The sequence below is a fragment of the Nomascus leucogenys genome, chromosome X (genome assembly GCF_006542625.1).
Source record: "Nomascus leucogenys isolate Asia chromosome X, Asia_NLE_v1, whole genome shotgun sequence".
Classification (NCBI taxonomy): domain Eukaryota; kingdom Metazoa; phylum Chordata; class Mammalia; order Primates; family Hylobatidae; genus Nomascus; species Nomascus leucogenys.
Window position 1 is genome coordinate 58,033,461 of NC_044406.1, and position 13,877 is coordinate 58,047,337.

At 40.4% G+C, this 13,877-nt stretch overlaps 1 pseudogene; it reads right to left on the reverse strand.

The window, feature by feature from the left end:
* Positions 1–11,265: 11,265 nt before the first annotated feature.
* Positions 11,266–12,229, reverse strand: LOC100602442 (annotated as a pseudogene).
* Between the last annotated feature and the right edge of the window lie 1,648 nt (positions 12,230–13,877).

Genomic DNA, 13,877 nt, shown 5'->3' on the forward strand with positions numbered 1-13,877 from the left:
ATAGGAGCAGTGAGAGAGGGCATCCTTATCTTGTGCCGGTTTTCAAAGGGAATGCCTTTAGTTTTTGCCCATTCAGTATGATATTGGCTGTGGGTTTTTTCAGAAATAGCTCTTATTATTTTGCGATACGTCCCATCAATAGCTAGTTCATTGAGAGTTTTTAGCATGAAAGTGTGTTGAATATTATTGAAAGCCTTTTCTGCATCTATTGAGATAATCATGTGGAATTTGTCATTTGTTTGTTTATGTGATGGACTACATTTATTGATTTGCATATGTTGAACCAGCCTTGCATCCCAGGGGTGAAGCCAACTTGATCGTGGTGGATAAGCTTTTTAATGTGTTACTGGATTCGCTTTTCCAGTATTCTATTGAGGATTTTTGCATTGATACTCATCAGGAATCTTGGCCTGAAATTTTCTTTTTTTGTGTGTTTGTCTCTGCCAGGTTTTGGTATCAGGATAATGCTGGCCTCAAAAAATAAGTTAGGGAGCAGTCCCTCTTTTTCTTTTGTTTGGAATAGTTTCAGAAGGAATGGTACCAGCTCCTCTTTGTACCTCTGGTAGAATTTGGCTGTGAATCTGTCTGGTCTTGGACTTTTTTTGGTTGGTAGGCTATTAATTACTGCCTCAATTTCAGAAGGTGTTATTGGTCTAGTCAGGGATTCGACTTCTTCCTGGTTTAGTCTTGGAAGGCTGTATGTGTCCAGGAATTTATCCATTTCTTGTAGATTTTCTAGTTCATTTGCGTAGATGTGTTTATGGTATTCTCTGATGGTAGTTTGTATTTCTGTGGGATCAGTGGTCATATTCCTTTTATAATTTTTTATTGCATCTATTTGATTCTTCTCTCTTTTCTTCTTTATTATTCTGGCTAGTGGTCTATTTTGTTGATCTTTTAAAAAATCCAGCTCCTGGATTCATTGATTTTTTTGAGAGGTTTTTCCTGTCTCTATCTCCTTCAGTTCTGCTCTGATTTTAGTTATTTCTTGTCTTCTGCTAGCTTTTGAATTTGTTTGCTCTTGCTTCTCTAGTTCTTTTAATTGTGATGTTAGGGTGTCAATTTTAGATCTTTCCTGCTTTCTCTTGTGGGCATTTAGTGCTATAAATTTTCCTCTAAACACTGCTTTAATTGTGTCCTAGAGATTCTGGTACATTGTGTCTTTGTTCTCATGTGTTTCAAAGAACTTATTTATATCTGCCTTAACTTTGTTATTTCCCCTGTAGTCATTCAGGGGCAGGTTGTTCAGTTGCTATGCAGTTGTGTGGTTTTGAGTGAGTTTCTTAATCCTGAGTTCTAATTTGATTGCACTGTGATCTGAGATACTGTTATGATTTCCGTTTTTTTCATTTGCTAAGGAGTGCTTTATTTCCAATTATGTGGTCAATTTTAGAATAAGTGCGATGTGGGGCTGTGAAGGATGTATATTCTGTTGATTGGGGGGTGGAGAGTTCTGTAAATGTGTATTAATTCTGCTTGGTCCAGAGCTGAGTTCAAGTCCTGGATATCCTTGTTAATTTTCTGTCTCGTTGATCTGTCTAATATTGACAGTAGTGTGTTAAAGTCTCCCACTATCATTATGTGGGAGTCTAAGCCTCTTTGTAGGTCTCCAAGAACTTGCTGTATGAATCTGTGTGCTCCTGTATTGGGTGCATATATATTTAAGATAGTTAGTTCTTCTTGTTGCATAGATCCCTTTACCATAATGTAATGCCCTTGTCTCTTTTGATGTTTGTTGGTTTCAAGTCTGTTTTATCAGAGACTAGGATTGCAACCCCTGCTATTTTTTGCTTCCCATTTGCTTTGGAAATATTCCTCCATCTCTTTATTTTGAGCCTATATGTGTCTTTGCGAGTGAGATGAGTCTCCTGAATACAGCACATTGATGGGTCTCGTCTCTTTATCCAATTTGCCAGTCTGTGTCTTTTAATTGGGGTGCTTAGCCTGTTTACATTTAAGGTTAATATTGTTATGTGTGAAGTTGATCCTGTCATTATGATGCCAGCTGGTTATTTTGGCCATTAGTTGATGCAGTTTCTTCATAGTGTCAACGGTCTTTTCAATTAGGTGTGTTTTTGTGGTTGCTGGTACCAGTTTTTCCTTTCCATGTTTAGTGCTACCTTTAGGAGTTCTTGTAAGGCAGGCCTGGTGGTGACAAAATCTCTCAGCATTTGCTTGTCTATAAAGGGTTTTATTTCTCCTTCGCTTATGAAGCTTAGTTTGGCTGGATATGAAATTCTGGGTTGAAAATTATTTTCTTTAAGAATGTTGAATATTAACCCCCACTCTCTTCTGGCTTGTAGGGTTTTTCCAGAGAGATCTGGTGTTAGTCTGATGAACTTCCTTTTGGGGGTAACCTTACCTTTTTCTCTGGCTGCCCTTAACATTTTTTCCTTCATTTCAACCTTGGTGAATCTGATGATTATGTGTCTTGGGGTTGCTCTCTCGATGAATATCATCGTGGTGCTCTCTGTATTTCCTGAATTTGAATGTTGGCCTGTCTTGCTAGCATGGGGAAGTTCTTCTGGCTAATATCCCGAAGAGTGTTTTCCAACTTGTTTCCATTCTCCTCATCATTTTCATGTACACCCATCAAACATAGGTTTGGTCTTTTCACATAGTCCCATATTTCTTGGAGGTTTTGTTCGTGCTTTTTCATTTTTTTTTCTCTAATCTTGTCTTCACGCTTTATTTCATTAAGCTGATTTCAATCTTTGATATCTTTTTTTCTGCTTTATTGATTCGGCTATTGATACTTGTGTGTGCTTCACAAAGTTCTCATGCTGTGTTTTTCAGGTCCATCTGGTTATTTATGTTCTTTAAATTGGTTATTCTAGTTAGCAATTCATCTAACTTTTTTTCAAGGATCTTAGCTTCCTTGCATTGGATTAGACCATGCTCCTTTAGCTTTGAAGAGTTTGTTGTTACCCACCTTCTGAAGCCTACTTCTGTCAATTCATCAAACGCATTCTCCATCCAGTTTTGTTTCCTTGCTGGTGAGGAGTTGTAATCCTTTGGAGGAGAAAAGGCATTTTTGGAATTTTCAGCCTTTTTGCATGGGTTTCTCCCCATCTTCGAGGATTTGTCTACCTTTGGTCTTTGATGTTGGTGACTTTTGGATGGGGTTTCTGTGTGGATGCCCTTTTTGTTGATGTTGATGCTATTCCTTTCTGTTTGTTAGTTTTCCTTCTAATAGTCATGCCCCTCTGCTGCAGGTCTGCTGGAGTTTGTTGGAGGTCTGCTCCAGACCCTGTTTGCCTGGGTATCATCAGTGGAGGCTGCAGAACAGCAAAGATTGCTGCCTGTTCCTTCTTCTGGAAGCTTTGTCCCAGAGGGGCACCTGCCAGATACCAGCCAGAGCTCTCCTGTATGTGTTGTCTGTCAACCCCTGCTTGGAGGTGTCTCCCAGTCAGGAGGCACAGAGGTCAGGGATCCACTTGAGGAGCCAGTCTGTCCCTTAGCAGAGCTGGAGCGCTGTGCTGGGAGATTCGCTGCTCTCTTCAGTGCTGGCATGCAGAAATGTTTGAGTCTGCTGAAGCTGTGCCCACAGCTGCCCCTTCCCCCAGGTGCTGTGTCCCAGGGAGTTGGGAGTTTTATCTATAAGCCCCTGACTGGGGCTGCTGCCTTATTTTTCAGAGATGCCCTGCCCAGAGAAGAGGAATCTGGAGAGGCAGTCTGGCTTCAGAGGGTTTTCTGAGCTGTGGAGGGCTGTGCCCAGTTGGAACTTCTCCGTGGCTTTGTTTACACTGTGAGGGGAAAACCGCCTACTCAAGCCTCAGTAATGGTGGAAGCCCCTCCCCCCAACAAGCTCGAGCCTCCCAGGTTGACTTCAGACTGCTGTGCTGGCAGCAAGAATTTCAAGCCAGTGGATCTTAGCTTGCTGGGCTCCATGGGGTTAGGATCCGCTGAGCTAGACCACTTGGCTTCCTGGCCTCAGCCTCCTTTCCAGGGGAGTGAATGGTTCTGTCTCGCTGGCGTTCCAGACACCACTGAGGTATGAAAAAATCTCCTGCAGCTAGCTTGATGTCTGCCCAAATGGCCACCCAGTTTTGTACTTGAAAACCAGGGCCCTGGTAGCATAGGCACCAGAGGGAATCTCCTGGTCTGCCCGTTGCGATGACCATGGGAAAAGCGTAGTATCTGGGCTGGAGTGCACCGTTCCTCAAGCCACAGTCTTTCAAGGCTTCCCTTGTCTAGGGAGGGAGTTCACTGATCCCTTGTGCTTCTCCAGTGAGGTGATGCCCTACCCTGCTTCAGCTCACCCTCCATGGGGTGCACCCACTGTCTAACCATTCCCTATGAGAGGAGCTGGGTACCTTAGCTGGAAATGCAGAAGTCACCCACCTTCTGCATTGATCTCGCTGGGAGCTGCAGACCGGAGCTGTTCCTATTTGGCCATCTTGCCTGCAACCTACCAAGTTTTAATGTGTATGGTCAAACTGTTGTATTAATTATATAACAAAAAGTTGTATTAATTTATATTTCCATGTGGTTAATTCTAACAATCTTCTTTTATGTTATTAGGTGCTGAATTAATAGGTTAAATATTTAAATTTAAAAAAATTTTTAAAAATATAAATGACTTTTTCTCATGTGTACTGATTAGTGGTGTTTGTTCTCATTTGAATTGCCTTTCCATGTCCCTTGCCATTTTTTAAATTGAGGAATTGATTTTTTATGATTTAAAAGAATTATTTATATAATTCTTGAAATATATCCTTTGTTATAGATAATTTAAATATACCCTCCATCCCATTTGTTGACTTTGTTTATGGTGTATGTGTATGCACACAGATGCATGAGTTTAAGCATTCAGAATATTTTCTTTTTTGGGAGGGCATATATATGATTTCTTCCTTAATTTGAGTTTAATTTTAGCTTTTGCAACTGCTTGTGACTCGAAAATAGAAACTAGATTTTTTCTTATCCTCCATGGTGTCTATGGCGGGACTTTGCAAATAACAGGGGCCCAGTAAATGTTTCATTAAAATCAAATCAGTCTTTTGACAGATTTGAAGAATGCAGTGGAATTAGTCAAAGGACATGTTTTTCGGATGACCTTACCCTGAATGGGACTTATTGTATATACTTTCTTTCCATTCCTATTGTATACATTCTTGCTAACATTTATTTTTGTCATCTTAAAATTTTAGCCATCTGCTATGGTTTGGATACGGTTTGTTTGTCCCCAGTAAAGCTCATGCTGCAATTTGATTCCCAGTGTAGTGATGTTGGGAGGTGGGGCCCGGTGAGTGGTATTTGGGTAATTGAAGTTGATTCCTCATGGATGGCTTGGTGACATTCTCGTAGCAGTGAGTTCTCACTCTCACAAGATTGGATTAGTTCTTGCAGGAACGGATTAGTTACTGTGAGAGTAGATTGTTATAAAGCCAGGATGTCCCTCAGATTTTCCTGTCTTCACAGGTGCCTGCTTCCCCTTTGACCCTCTTTGCCATGCTGTGATGCAGCAAAAAACCCTCATCAGAATCCAGGGCTGTGCCCTTGAACTTCTCAGCCTGTAGAACTGTGAGCAAAATAAATCTTTTTTCTTTGTAAATTGCCCAGTCTCAGGTATTCTTTTATAGTAACACAAAATTGACTAAGATACTATTCTAGTGGGTGTAAAGTGGTATCTCACTGTGGTTTTAATTTACAATATCCTAATAAAAAATAATGTTGGGAAACTTTTCATGTGTTTATTGGCCATTTAAATATCTTCTTTGGAGAAATGTGTATATAGATCCTTTACCTAATTATGCTGTTTTTTATTGTTTTTGTTAAAATTTTCTTTATATATTTTAGATTTAAGTCCCTTATTAGATGTATGTTTTACAAATGTATTTTTCCATTCTATGGGTTGCCTTTCTACTTTCTTGATAACATCGTTTGAAGCACAAAGGTTTTAACTTTGATGATGTCCAGTTTACTTATTTTTTCTTTCGTTCCTTTTGCCTACAATGTCATATCTAAGAAATCATTGCTTCATAGAAGGTTACAAAGATTTACTCCTAATATTTTATTCTAAGAGTGTTATAGTTTCAGCTCTTACATTTAGGTCTTTGACCAATTTTGAGTTAATTGCTATATATGGTGTGAAGTAGGGAGTTCAACTTTATTTTTTATGTGTGTTTATCCAGTTATCCCAGCACTGTTTTTTAAAGATTATTTTTTCCCCATTGAACTGTCTTGGCATTTTTGTTGAAAATCATTGGCTGTAAATATGAAGGTTTATTTCAGAACTCAAAATTTTATATGTCTATCCTTATGCAGGTAGCACACTGCACTGACTGCAGTAGCTGTGTAGTAAAATTCGAAATTGAGGAGTGCTAGTATTCCATTATTGCTCTTCTTTTTTTTTTTTTGGTTTAAACAACATATTGCTCTTCTTTTTAAAAATTGTTTTGACTATTTTGATCTCTTTGAATTTACATATGAATTTTAGGATTAGCTTGTCAATTTCTACAAATAACTTAGCTGGGGTTCTGTTAGGAATTGTGTTGAATTTCTGGCTCAATTTGAATAGTATTGCCATCTTAAGAATATTTAGTCTTCCAATCCATGGACATAGAATGCTGATATGGTTTGGATTTGTGTCCCTGCCCAAATCTCATGTTTAATTGTAATCCCCAGTGTTCGAGGAGGGGCCTGGTGAGAGGTGATTGGATCATAGGAGTGGATTTCTCCCTTGCTTTTCTCATGATAGTGAGTTCTCATGAGATCTGGTTGTTTAAAGGTATGTAACATCTCCCACTTCACCCTCTTTTCCTCCTGCTCTGGCCATGTAAAACATGCTTCCTTTTTATTTGCCTTCCACCATCATTGTAAATTTCCTGAGGCCTCCCCAGCCATGCTTCCCATACAGCCTGAAGAACCATGAGCCAATTACACTTTCTTTCTTTGCAAATTACCCAGTCTCAGGTATTTCTTTATAACAATGAGAGAATGGACCAATACAGAAAATTGGTACCTAGGAGTGGGGCATTGCTATAAAGATACCTGAAAATCTGTAAGCAACTTTAGAACTGGGCAATGGGCAGAGGTTGGAACAGTTTGGAGAGCTCAATAGAAGACAGCAAGATGAGGGAAAGTTTGGAACTTCCTAGAGACTTTGAATGGTTGTGACCAAAATACTGATAGTGATATGGACAATGAAGTCCAGGCTCAGGAGGTTTCAGATGGAGATGGGGAACTTACTGGGGACTAGAGAAAAGGTCATTCTTGCTATGCTTTAGCAAAGAGACTGGAAACATTGTACCCCTGCTCTAGGGATCTGTGGAACTTTGAACTTGAGAGTGATGATTTAGAGTATCTGATGGAAGAAATTTCTAAGCAGCAAAATGTTCAAGATGTAGCCAGACTGCTTCTAACACCATATGGTCATATGCATGGGCAAAGAGATGATCTGAAACTGGAACTTATATTTGAAAGGGAAGCAAAACATAAAAGTTTAGAAAATTTGCAGCCTGACCACGTGGTAGAAAAAAAATTTTGGTTTCTTAGGAGGAATTCAAGCCAGCTGCAGAAATTTGCATAAATGAAGAGGAGCTGAATGTTAATGGCCAAAACAATGGGGAAAATGCCTTGAAGGCATTTCAGAGACCATTGTGGCAGCCCCTCCCAACACAGGCCTGGCCTGGAAGGGAAGAATAGTTTCATGGCCAGGCCCACAGCCTGCTGCCCTGCTCAGCCTTGGAGCACTGCTCCCTGCATCTTAGTCACTCCAGCTCCAGTTGTGGCTAAAAGGGGCCCCAGACATGTCTCAGGCCACTGCTCCACAGAGTGCAAGCTGTAAGTCTTGACAGCTTCAACATGGTGTTAGGCTTGCAGGTGCACATAGGGCAAGAGTTGAGGCTTGGGAACCTCCACCTAGATTTTGGAGGATGTATGGAAACACCTGGATGTCCATTCGGAAGTCTGCTGTGGGAGCAGAGACCTGATGGAGAACCTCTACTAGGGCAGTGAGGAGGGGAAATGTGGGGTGGATCCCCCACACAGAGTCTCCACTGGGGCACTGCCTAGTGGAGCTGTGAGAAGACAGCCACCATCCACCAGATCCCAGAATGGTAGATCCACTGACAGCTTGCACCATGCACTTGGAAAAGCTGCCGGCACTGAATGCCAGTCCCTGAAAGCAGCTGAGGGAGCTGCACTCTGCAGAGCCACAGGGGAACAGGTGTTCTGGGCCTTGGGAACCCACCCTTTGCATCAGTGTGGCCTGGATTTGAGACATGGAGTCAAAAGAGGTTATTTTGGAGTTTTGAGATTTAATGACTGCCCTGCTGGGTTATGGACTTGCATGGGGCCTGTAGTCTCTTTGTTTTGCCTGATTTCTCCCTTTTGGAATAATTGTATTTACCCAATGCCTGTACCTGATCGTATCTTGGAAATAACTAACTTGTTTTTGATTTTACAGGCTTTCACATAGGTGAAAGGGATTTGCCTAGTCTCAAATGAGACTTTGCACTATGGACTTTTGAGTTAATCTTGAAATGAGTTAAGATTTGGGAGACTGTTGAGAAGGGATTATTGTATTTTACATTGTGAGAAGTACATGAGATTTGAGAGGGGACAGGGGCAGAATGATATGGTTTGGATTTATATCCCCACCCAAATCTCATGTCAGATATAATCCCTAATGTTAGAGAAGGGGCCTTGGTAGGGGGTGATTGGATCATGGGGGCAAACTTCCCCCTTGCTGTTCTTGTGATAGTGAGCGAGTTTTCACAAGATCTAGTTGTTTAAAAGTTTGTAGCACCTCCCCCTTCACCCTTTCTTCATCCTTCTCTGGCCTTGTAAGATGTGCCTCCTTCCTCTTCACCTTTTGCCATGATTGTCATTTTCCTAAGGCCTCCTCAGCCATGCTTCCTGTACAGTCTGTGGAACAATGAGCCAATTAAACCTCTTTTTTAAAGTAAATTACCCAATCTCAGGTAGTTCTTTATATCAATGTGAGTATGGACTAATACAAATGCCTTTTTATTTATTCAGGTCTTCATCGTTTTCTTTCATTAGCATTGGTAATTTTTAGCCTACAGAACTATACATGTTTTCTTGCATGTATAACTAAATATTTTCTTTGAGTGATTGTACATTATATTGTGTTTTAAATTTTGATTTCCACATGGTCATTATTACTATACAAAAATGCAAATGATTTTTGTGTGTTGATGTTGGGTCCTGTGACCTTCAGAGTTCCCATATTAGTTCTAATAAGTTTTTTGTATATCTCTTGATATTTCCTACGTAGATTATCATTTCACATGTAAACAGGGACAATTTTACTTCTTCCTTCACAATCTGTTTTCTTTGTTTCCTCTTTTGCCTTATTGTGATGGCTAGAAATAAGAGTGATAAGGGCCAGGTGTGGTGGCTGATGCCTGTAATCCCAGCACTTTGGGAGGCCAAGGCAGGCAGATCACGAGGTCAGGAGATCGAGACCATCCTGGCCAACATGGTGAAACCTTGTCTCTACTCAAAATACAAAAATTGGCTGGGTGTGGTGGTGTGTGCCTGTAATCCCAGCTACTCAGGAGGCTGAGGCAGGAGAATCGCTTGAACTCGAGAGATGGAGGTTGCAGTGAGCTGAGATCACACCACTGCACTCCAGCCTGAGTGACAAAGTAAGACTCTGGCTCAACAACAAAAAGAGTGATAAGAGTAAGCATTCTTTTTTATTTTTTATATATATATATATTTCTTATATTTATATATATATGTAATATATATATCTCTTATATTTATATATATATGTGTTATATATATATATATATATATATAAATATTTTAAGACAGAGTCTCGCTCTGTTGCCCAGGCTGGGGTGCAGCAGTGCGATCTCGGCTCACTTCAACCTCTGCCTCCCAGGTTCAAGGATTCTCCTGCCTTAGCCTCCTGAGTAGCTGGGACTACAGGCACCCACCACTACGCCCGGGTAATTTTTGTATTTTTAGTAGAGATGGGGTTTCACCATGTTGGTCAGGCTGGTCTCAAACTCCTGATCTTGTGATCTGCCTACCTCAGCCTCCCAAAGTTCTGGGATTACAAGGAGTGAACATTCTTGATTTGTTCCCAATTTCATGGGAAAGTATTCAGTCTTTAATTATTAAATATCATGTCAACTATATGTATAACGTAGACACTCTGTATCAGATTTCCCTGTATTCCTAGCTTGCTGAGAGTTTTTATTATTAATGGTTATTGAGTTTTGTTTAATGTTATTTCTCTATCAATTAATATGATCATACAATTCTTCTTCTTTAGCTCATTGATATTACATGTGTTACTTTTTAAATATTTTTAAAGGAAAAATGGTTGTTTTATTCATTTGTACTTAAACCAGCCAAAGTAGTACTGATGTCATTATAACGCAGCAAATACAAGACCTCTTTCCACAAATATTAGCATAACCAACAAAATAGGGGGTATAGTAAAACAGAGCCATAAAGGGCTGAGGAAATCAATGAAGTATGTTACAGCTTAACTCTTCACTCCACCTCAATCCTTCACCCTTCACCTCCATAGAGTTTTTATTTTATTTTATTTTATTTTATTTATTTTTTTGAGGCGGAGTCTGGCTCTGTCACCCAGGCTGGATTGCTATGGCTCTATCTCAGCTCACTGCAACCTCCACCTCCTGGGGTCAAGTGATTCTCCTGCCTCAGCCTCCCGAGTAGCTGGGATTACAGGCGCCTGAGACCACGCCAGGCTAATTTTTGTATTTTAGTAGAGATGGGGTTTCATCATGTTGGCGAGACTGGTATTGAACTCCTAACTTGAGGTGATCTGCCTGACTTGGCCTCTCAAAGTGCTGGGATTACAGGCATGAGCCACCACACCTGGCCTCAACAGAGTTTTTTTTTTTTTTTAAAAAAGGAAAGCCCAATCCCAAACAATAGGAATATACCTTCATCACACCAATTTGTACTTTTGTTTCTTATTCTTGAGGTTAGATTCTAAACCCTAAAGATATCCAAACTAGTATTAGATCTACTTATCTATAGCCAGAGACAGCTTCTATCATGTTGTCCTTAGCAGCCAAGGTTATTAAAATGTCTTTTCTCCAGGAAGATCTAATATGAAAAAAGAAAGAAACCTCTCTGAGTAGGCTCCAAGCATACCCCACCCTCCATCAGATTGACTGGATAGGCATAATGGAAACCAGAACACATGGTTTCCAAACAACAAAAATCCTATGAGGGAGGGGAGGGGAGAGGAAGGATTCAGCCAGTGCCCAGACTGAAATTGAGTAATAGCAACTTCACTCATCTTCACACATCTTAAGGTTGCATGTTTGTGGAGTACTTTAGGAATAAATCTATGGCTTGTGGAGTACTAAAATACCTAGTGATCTGCTGTACTACATTATGGCTTTCCCCAGCAGTTTCCAAGGCAACCTCCAAGTCAGGAGAATTTGGCTGGAACTGCATGCAGGACTCCAGAAGTTCCTCTCCACAGTTATAGAAGGAACTGTTTCAGGCCTGATTGTTTCAGGACTGGGTGCACCAGGTCTGAGTGTTCCAGGAGTGGTTGCTGCAGGACTGGATGTTCTGGGTGTGGTTGCTCCAGGTTGAATTGCTCTAGGTTTGATTGCTCCACATTGGAAGGTTTCCAGTCATGTTCACCAGGCATCCCTCGTGGTAGGAAGGGTAGAGGCTGAGGTAGGTAGGTGCTGAGGCCTTCCGAGTCACACCATTGCTATTCTTTGGCCAGTTGTTTTTCTGCCACCTCTTAGATTTCATCCTCTGCTTCTGGAACCAGGTCTTCACCTTTGTAGCTGAGGTTCAGGATGTTGGAAAGTTCTTGCATCTGCTGGAGGCTGAAGTATTTCTGTCTCTGCAATCTATCATTGAGTACACACAGCTGGTTGGAAGAGAACACAGTTCTGGTCTTCTGTTTCTTTACTGGGATCTTGTTTTCCTTTTTTGTGGCACTCTTCTCTGCAGAAGTGGGTTGCTTGCCTTTGGGACTGGTGGAAGAATCAGGGCTGTCCTGAATAAGCAGATCCATGGAGGAAGGAAGAGGAGAGACAGTCTCTGTGTGAGGCATCTCAGCAGAAGACATTTGCAAGGATGGAGTTTTCTTCAGGCTCACAAATTACAGGTGCAGGTGAAAAGCCTTTACAGTCGGATGCTTCAGAGCAAGGCAGTCTTTGTGGACAAGCTGGATCCACACTCATGTTATTACTGGGGAAGAGGAGGAAAAAATTTAAGAGCTGGACTGGAAAAAAGGCTAAGGTGGCTTTAAGACTTTTTTTCTGGAAGATCTTAGAGAAATATGACCTTCAGAAGCAAAAGTATCAAGAAGTTGGGATGAAGTGAGTCACCTCCACAATAGCAGGAGGCAACCAGCTCAGTCCAGCAAAACTGCTTTTTAAATATTGAAAGAACTCTGCAGACATAGACTAACTCTTAACGCTTTTATGTTGTATTATTCTTTTTTATAGACTGCTATGGCCTGAATGTTTGTGTCCCTCCAACATTCATATGTTGAAATCTAGTCACTAAGTTGAGGCCATTAAGAGGTGGGGAATTTTGGAAGGTGATTAGATCATGAAGGCAAAACCCTCATTATTGGGAATAGTGCCCTCATAAAAGACCCCAGGGAGCCAGCTATCTTCTTCAGTCATGTGCCATCTTTCAGTCAGAAAACAGGCCATTGCTAGACAATGAATCTGCTGGTGACTTGATGTTGGACTTCCCAGTGTCTAGAGCTATGAAAAATAAATTTGTGTTATTTATAAACTACCTAGTTTATAGTACTTTGTTATAGCAGCCTGAATGAACTAAGACATAGATTGTTGGATTAGATTTACTTAAATTCAAATGAAGATCTCCACATCTAAGTTTATAAGATGCTGGTCTATACTTTTCTTGGTTTGCACTGTCTTTGACTGATTTTGGTTTTAAAGTAATACTAGCTTTATAAGATGAATTGAGTAGTGTTTTCCATTTTCTGGAAGAGTTTGTGTAAAATCAGTGTTAATTCTACTTTAAATGTTTGTAAGAATTCTGTAGTGAAACCATCCGATCCTATATATTTTTCATTCAGGAGCTTTTAAATAAATATTTAAATTTTGTTAATAGTTATAGAAACATCCAGATTGCACATTTCATCTTCATTGAGTTTTGGAAGTTTGAGATTTTTAAGAAATTGGTCCTTTTTCTTGTCAAAATTTTCAGTGTAACTTTTAAAATAGTATTCCTTATTATCTTTTTAATACTTGCAGTTTCTATAAAGATACTCTCTACTTTATTCCTAATATTTGGATATATTGTCTCCGTCTTAATCTTTGTCAATTTTGCTAGAGGTTTCTCAGTTTTGTTATTTTTTTTCTCCTAGAGAACCAGCTCTTTGTTTCATTAATTTTTCTTTTTCTTTTCTTTTCTTTTTTTTTTTTTCAAGACCTCACTCTGTTGCCTAGGCTGCAGTGCAGGGGTGCTATCATGGTTCATTGCAGCCTCGACCTCCTGGGCTCAAGTGATCCTCAACCTCCCAGGTAACTGGGACTACAGGCACACATCACCATGCCAGGCTAATTTTTATATTTTTTGTAGAGATAGGTTTTTGTCATGTTGTCTAGGCTGGTCTCAAACTCTTCTGGCTAAAGTGATCTGCCCATCTTAGCCTTCTGAAGTGCTGGGATTATAGTCATGCGCTACTGTGCCCAGCTGTCTTTTTTTTTAATATTAAATCTCATTTATTAAAAAGGTCTTCGGGCTGGGCAAGGTGGCTCACACCTGCAATCCCAGCACTTTGGGAGGCCGAGGCGAGTGGATCACGAGGTCAGGAGTTCGAGACCAGCCTAACCAACATGGTGAAATCCAGTGTCTACTAAAAATACAAAAATTAGCCAGGCATGGTGGCATATGCCTATAATCCC